Here is an 8,606-nt window from a genome sequence, read left to right on the forward strand (position 1 = left end):
TTGACATCTTTATCGCCTTTTTAGTCACATACTTTTAAATTAAAATTATCAACTCCAATAAGATGGTATAAGATAAGATAATGCATAACTAAAGCCGTGGTTATGGCAACACTCCATTTCACTCAGGCCGAGGGTAGTTCACAGCTTTCTGCTTCTCTCTCGCTGCTCAATTTCTGGTAACTTACGTGCAGCGTCCACGTAGTGTCATGAGGATGAAGTCAGACAAACTGGCGAATCAAACTCTCCCCCGTTTTACCGATAATAATAATAAAAAGAGTGCGAACAGTTAAAACATTAACAAAATACTTTAGAGCTATTAAAATTCATTTCCCTGAGCATTCTAAATTCATATAACTTCCACAACTGTTACTGTTGCAATAATTATTATATTGCAGCTACTTTTAAGATAATTGTTATAATACTGCTACTAATAGAATTAAAGGAGAAAATGAATGTAACCTAAGGGTATTGGAAACTGACAATAGTATTTTTGTTCCATAAGGCCGAGTGGTTGTTGCATCAATGAGCCTTTGTACAACCGGGATACGGACAAAAACCCCAACGGACAAAAACCCCAACGGACAAAATCCCCACCGGACAAAAACCCCACCGGAAAAAATCCCCTAGGACAAAATCCACACCCCTACCGGACATAAACCCCACATAGTAAAAAAAAAACAGAATTTGTTTAAAGTTTTCAATAATTTTCTTACCATTACTGTCCTCACTTTTTGAGACCTCAGGGGACCCGTGACCTCACAATCTTTGGTCTCTCATGTCTGTTTAAAGACGTTGGTACCATGAGGCGAACTGTATAAAAACCTTGTTCACTTGTGTACTAATTCACTTTGAATGCAGTCGGAAGCTAGATAGCTCGTTTCTATTTTACATACAAATTTCATTTAAGGTTAGGTTAGGTTAGGTTCCAGTAGAGATGGGGTTTTTGTCCGTTAGAGGTGGAGTTTTTGTCCTAGGGGTTTTTGTCCGGTGGGGATTTTGTCCTGGGGTTTTTGTCCTAGGGGACTTTGTCCGGTGGGTTTTTTTGTCATGGACCCTGTACAACCACCACTGTTAGTGGTCAGTGGTGAGCAAACTTCCAGTAAGTAGTTGGCAGTACCAACTTGGCACACATACCTTGTACAGTATTTTAAAATAAAACTGGAGTGTTCAAATTTATCACGAAAGCACGCATACGCTTACAAGAACATGCATAACACTCAGACATCAAATTAGAGATTTAATTCACCTGAAGTACTTTTACCTTTTTAACCTCTTCGCCACCGATCGGCTCGTTAGCAGTTCGGGCGGGCGGTCATGTTTCTAGTAACGCACTGTTGGCAAGTACTGGGCATGCACTGGTTGCTGACTGTAACTATCTGGTCTTGAAAGAGCTCACACTTGATGCCGTCAGAAGACTCAGAAAAGTTTGCCCTCAGGTTTTTGGACTTGTGTTCCCACCATGACTTAATTATATTCAGGGCAGTCATAAAAACTGTCTAACCGTTAGCTAAGGTGATCCTAATTCTTACCTAACCTCATCCCCCAAATAGTGTTAGGGTGGTTAATCTTAAGGTGAAATAAGCAACTGGTGGTCAATCTTCAGGTGTTCTCTTTGAAGAGTTGCTTAAGGTTGGGTAATACTAGAATGTATTTTATTTCAGTTTTTAAATATAATTATTATTCTCACTAAACTACGCACATTTTCATGCATATGGATCCAGCTTCTAGTTTTACATGTGTTTATACTAAAATGTACACATTCTGTACATACTGGTAATGGGTGTTCGTTGTATACTTATATATTGGTAGTGGTTGTTTGATACTTATACCGTTTGTTTGTTTCTGTATTTATAAATTGATAGTGGGGGTTTTATATACTTATATACCTGAACTGTATATTGATAATGGATGTTTGTTTCTGTATTTATATATTGATAGTGGGGGATTTATACTTATATACATACACTGTATATTGTAGTGTATATTCATAATGAATGTTTGTATATTTATATATTAATAGTGGGTGTTTGTGCACTTACGTATATACCGGTACTGGCAATAGATGCTGGAATACTTATATACAGTACGAGTAGTAGGTGTTTGTTTGTATGTTTATATACTGATAATGGGTGTTTGTTCACCTATATATTGGTAATAGATGTTTATTAGTATACTTTTTACTGGTAGTGGATGTTTGTTTATAACTTTATACCCTTAAATACTGGTAGTGGATGTTTGTTTGGATGCTTATATGCTGGCAGTAGATGTTTGTTTATATACATTTACACTGGTGTTTGTACCTTTATATACTACTGTTGGGTGTTTTACACACCCATACCGGGATAAGGATAAAATCCCCTAGGACAAAAACCCGCGGACAATAACCCCGCGGACAAAAAGCACACCGAACCAAAAACCCCATCGAACATAAACCTCACCCTACCGGACAAAACCCTACAACGGACAAAACCCACAACTGACAAAATCCCCTCATAGTAAAAACTAAAACAACATCTATTTAATGTTCATAATCGCGAACGTTTTCAATAATATTCTTACAAATCCACTTTGATTTTATCTCTTACTAAGCCAATGTATGTATGGAACATTATGAAGCGTAGGATATATGGAAGAAAAAATAAATAAAGCTCTATTTAAGCCTCAATATTTATCTCATGGTAGAAAATAAAAGAAACTTATTTACAGTTTTTAACAATTTCTTACAAATAACAATATGAAGTGAAGGTTATATGAACACAAAAAATATAAATACACATATACCTGTTACATACGTGTATATGTAATAATCAATACCTTATTTTTTAATTACATCAATCATTTGTTGTACATCCGCGATATTGATATTCATACAACCTCCTCCTTTGCACACACACACACACACATATATATATATATATATATATATATATATATATATCACGAATGAATCCCGACCACAATTAGTATCAAGTCATTGCGCAGTTTGACGCCGTACCACAATACTATCGAAAATGTTCATGGTGTCATAATGAATCCGCTGGTATGAACGCGAGGTACATATACTTCTTTTAGTCCATACGCGACTTTGAACAATCAACCTCACAATCCCCGACCTACTGGTGGATGACGCTGGCGCCCGACACCAGACGCCGTTATTTCATAAAATATCGAGCTGATGGTCATTGAATGCCGTGCTTTTTATGGTGGTGTCAGTAGCATTTTACCGAATCAAAGTCCGCGTGTTATATGGACTAAAAATGAAGTATACATATGTACCTCGCGTTTCATACCAGCTGGATTCGGTAAAATGCTACTGACACCACATAAGAGGCACGGACAGTTTCCCAATGAGGTTCACGGCGCCATCAGCTCGATGAACAGGCTTTGTGTGAAATATAACAGAGTCTAGAACTGCTTTTAGTGTCCTTGTGGCCTAGCCGGTAAGCGCTCCCTAGTCCCACCCAGTAGGTCGAGGGTTCGATTCCTTGCTGGTGAGGTCGTTGATTATATGTTCAAAGTCCGCGTGTTATATGGACTAAAAATGAAGTATATATATGTACCTCGCGTTTCATACTAGCTGGATTCGGTAAAATGCTACTGACACCACATAAGAGGCACGGGCAGTTTCCCATTGAGGTTCACGGCGCCATCAGCTCGATGAACAGGCTTTGTGTGAAATATAACAGAGTCTAGAACTGCTTTTAGTGTCCTTGTGGTCTAGCCGGTAAGCGTTCCCTAGTCACACCCAGTAGGTCGAGGGTTCGATTCCTTGCTGGTGAGGTCGTTGATTATATGTTCAAAAGTCCGCGTGTTATATGGACTAAAAATGAAGTATATATATGTACCTCGCGTTTCATACCAGCTGGATTCGGTAAAATGCTACTGACACCACATAAGAGACACGGGCAGTTTACCATTGAGGTTCACGGCGCAATCAGCTCGATGAACAGGCTTTGTGTGAAATATAACAGAGTCTAGAACTGCTTTTAGTGTCCTTGTTGCCTAGCCGGTAAGCGTTCCCTAGTCACACCCAGTAGGTCGAGGGTTCGATTCCTTGCTGGTGAGGTCGTTGATTATATGTTCAAAGTCCGCGTGTTATATGGACTAAAAATGAATTATATATATGTACCTCGCGTTTCATACCAGCTGGATTCGGTAAAATGCTACTGACACCACATAAGAGGCACGGGCAGTTTCCCATTGAGGTTCACGGCGCCATCAGCTCGATGAACAGGCTTTGTGTGAAATATAACAGAGTCTAGAACTGCTTTTAGTGTCCTTGTGGCCTAGCCGGTAAGCGTTCCCTAGTCACACCCAGTAGGTCGAGGGTTCGATTCCTTGCTGGTGAGGTCGTTGATTATATGTTCAAAGTCCGCGTGTTATATGGACTAAAAATGAAGTATATATATATATATATATATTTTTTTTTTTTTTTTTTTTTTTTTTTTATACTGTATAAGTCGACTACAGAACTTCCACGCTGCAAAGTGGCACCACTTTGACCATCCGACGCTTATATGACTGTAGTCCAGTATAACGTAAAGTACACTTCATTTGGTCCATACATCGTCTTAGTAAGAGATATTGTCAAAGTGGATTTGTAAGAAGTTAATAAAAACTCCAATTAGATTTTGTCTTATTTTTTTCTTTACCATGAGATAAATGTTGTTGCTGATATAGTTTTAATTTATTCTTGATCATATAAATACATTTCATAATGTTTGCAATTATAAACTTTAAATAGATTTTGTTTTATATTTTACTATGAGAGGATTTTGTCCGTTGTGCGTTTTGACCGGCGGGTTTTTTATGCGGTAGGGTGGGGTTTATGTCCTGTGAGGTTTTTGTCCGGGGGGTTTCAGTTCGCGGGGTTTTTGTCCGCAGGGATTTTGTCCTGTGGGGATTTTGTCATGGACCCATACATACTACAGGTAGTAATAAGAACATAAGAATGGAGGAAACTGCAGAGGGCCTATTGGCCCATACTGGGAACTCCCATTTACTTCCAACCCTTATTGCTCATATATCCATCCAACCTATGTTTGAAGCTATCCAGCGTATTCGAGTTAATGATGATATTTGGTAACTTGTTCCACTCGTCTACTACTCCATTTCCAAACCAATGTTTACCTATTTCGCGCCTAAATCTAAATTTGTCTAATTTAAAACCATTGTTACGAGTTCGCTCCTGGTTGGATAATTTAAGTACCTTTGTAATGTCCCCTTTGCTTTGCCCTGACTTCCATTTATACACCACTATCATGTCGCCCCTCACTCTACGCGTCTCGAGGGAGTGCAAATTAAGATGCTTTAACCTGTCTCTGTACTCAAGGTTCCTAATGCCTGGGATTAGTCTTGTCATTCTCCTCTGAATTCTTTCCAAGGATTCTATATCCATTCTGTAATACGGTAACCAGAATTGAACTGCATAATCCAAGTGATGTCTCACAAGTGCAAGATATAGTTTTAAGATGACCTCGCCAGTCTTGTAACTAACACTCCTTTGTATGAACCCAAATACTTTATTAGCCTTGTTTCGAGCAAATACACATTGTTTACTTGGCTTAAGATTCCTACTTATCATTACTCTTAAATCTCTCTCGCAGTCAGATTTCTCAATAACATCTGTTTACATCTCCTATACTGAGTACTTTACCTTTGTCCACATTGAATTTCATCTGCCATTTTTCAAACCATTCGAAAAATTTGTTAAGATCTTCTTGCAGTTTTGCTGAGTCCTCGTCAGATTTAATTACACGCCCTATTTTAGTGTCATCAGCAAATTTACTTATGTTGCTGTGTACGCTGATATCTATGTCGTTTATGTATATAATAAATAATAATAGTCCAAGTACTGAGCCGTGCGGGACTCCACTAGAGACGTTGCTGCAGTGGGATTCAGTGCCGTTAATGCTCACTCGCTGTTTCCTGTCCTGTAACCACGCTCTAAACCATTTTAGAATATCACCCTGAATGCCATGAGCCTCCACTTTTCTTGTTAGTCTTTCGTGGGGGACTCTGTCGAAGGCTTTGCTAAAGTCCAGGTATACCGCATCATAATTGTGCCCCTGTGCACTGATTAGAAAACTGATGAAAAGAATGTTAATAGATTTGTTAGACATGAATGCCCGCTTGTGAAGCCATGTTGGGAATCATTGATCAACTTGTGCTTCTCCAGGTGATTTCAAATAGAGTTTGAAATGATTGCTTCCAGTAATTTTCCTACAAATTATGTTAGACTGATTGGACGGTAGTTAGAGGATAGTGATCTATCTCCCTTCTTGAAAATCGGTATTACATTCGCTATCCTCCAGGATTCTGGTACTACACCTGTTTTAAAGGACACGTTAAACAACTTTGCTAAGAGCATACTAAGCTCTTCCTTACATTCCTTTAATACTCTGGGAAATATCTCATCGGGACCAGGTGACTTATTAGGCTTTAGTTTGTCTAGTTGCTTACTAATATCGTTACTAGTCACTACTATCTCGCTTAATTTATTTTCTTCACTATCTCTGTATAGAGTCGGAGCCTCGGGTATCATGTTTAAATTTTCAGTGGTGAAAACTGTTGAAAAATATTTATTCAGATTATTGCTCATTTCTTCGTCGTTATCAGTTAGCTCGCCGGTATCTGACTGTATTGGTCCAACCTTTTCTCATGTTTTAGTTTGATACATTTGATAGAATCCCTTGGGGTTTGACTTCGCCTCCCTTGCTATCATCAGCTCATTATTCCTCTTTGCTTTTCTTATCTCGGTCCCCTACCGGCCAATACCTTATAGTAATCTCGGAGGTAAACTTCACCACGATTTATTCTCCTACCTATAGCCTTCCTTTGTCCAAAAATGTTCTTTAAATAATTAATTATCCATTTAAGGTCATTGTTGTTTGATCTGAGTTTTTTGTATGGTATGATCTGCTTTTGTGCATTAAGTAACTCATTATTTGAATTGTCGTGGAACTCGGCAACCTCAGATCTCGTTATGAGGTCAATCTCAACCGTCAGGTCTCCGGGTAGGGTGAGGTCGCCCTCTGTGGGTACATTGTGTGAGGTCACGATTTCTGCAGTAGTGGGTTTCGTCATAAAGTATAGGCTGTTATTTAAGGTGGCAGATGTCCATTCTCAAAGATTCGCATGTTAATTATTTCTAACTGAATAGAAATTAAAAATCATGAACTTGAGGAGTATAAGCGTTTGTCACGATTTAACGACCACCATCTTCACAATGGAGAACAGCTTAACGTGTGAATCTTTGAGAATAAAGATTGGCAAAGAGGAGTGTCTTGGGGACTGCTGACCCTTTGTCTCAAACCGGTGTAGCAACCTAGGGGCAATGAAGGTACCTGCTGTAAATCGAAAGTTGCAATTGTATTCAGACAAGTTGTTGGAGCTTCCAATAACTTGCTTAGATATAAACCTTGACTCTTAAGGCTTAGCGCCCTTGACTCTTCAGGCTTCTACGCCCTTGACTCTTCAGGCTTCTCGCCTTAACTCATGAGACATAAAGGCAAGCATGAACTTAGCATGCTTCCCTGTTGGGCGCTGTAAACGCTTCTGCGCTTTCACCTTACACAAGGATGGGGTGCCCATAAATAATAAAAATAAATAAATAAAAGTGAAGCGTTAGTAAAAATGAAGTGCCAGACGCACAACTCATCGGACAGCGGCTGACAGCGGTCGGTTGGCGCTGCTCTGCAGTCGGCCTCAGTTGAAGTCAGTTCTGCTTAGATGATGGACATGCATTCCTGCCATGTACGTGCTTATACGTTTGGTATTACTTAAATCATATTATTTTAATACTGTTTAGTGAGTGTTACCCCAAAGGTCAAGATATTGTGTGATGATAATATATATATATATATATATATATATATATATATATATATATATATATATATATATATATATATATATTATATATATATATATATATATATATATATATATATATATATATATATATATATATATATATATATATATATATATATATATATATATATTTATATATTTATATATTTATATATTTATATATTTATATATATATATATTTATATATATATATATATTTATATATATATATATATATATATATATATATATATATATATTATTTTTTAACTTAGACATAGGCCAATTGCAAGAACAGTCGTGGGTGTACTGTACGATGCCATTTTCGATGACCTTCTTGCCCTGATCTTGTTTCAGTTATACCACCCTTTGAAGCTCTGGAGATCTCGAAATTTCGACATTTTGAGTACAGCACTAGCTAATATTCCCATCAGGAAACTTGTTTCGAGACTCCTCCAAAGCTTCGAAAAGTGCAGAATTCCATGTGTTAAAGGCGATATTGCTGAAAAAAGACCAGGGCAGGAAGGTCATCGTAAATGGCATCGTACACCCCACGACTGTTCTTCAATTGGCCCATAGCCTGCCCCGAAAGTTATGAACATTTAGATCTCCCTATTCTGAGCTTTTGAACTCCATATATACCATTGGAAGGAAGGTGTGGTTGTGCTATTTATGATGTATGCCAAGCGTAAGATTGATTTTCCACCGGTCTGCATTTTAAGAAAAGTTGAATGTTTTAAAACTTAAACGTG

Source organism: Homarus americanus, unplaced genomic scaffold (genome assembly GCF_018991925.1).
Source record: "Homarus americanus isolate GMGI-L3 unplaced genomic scaffold, GMGI_Hamer_2.0 scaffold51859, whole genome shotgun sequence".
Classification (NCBI taxonomy): domain Eukaryota; kingdom Metazoa; phylum Arthropoda; class Malacostraca; order Decapoda; family Nephropidae; genus Homarus; species Homarus americanus.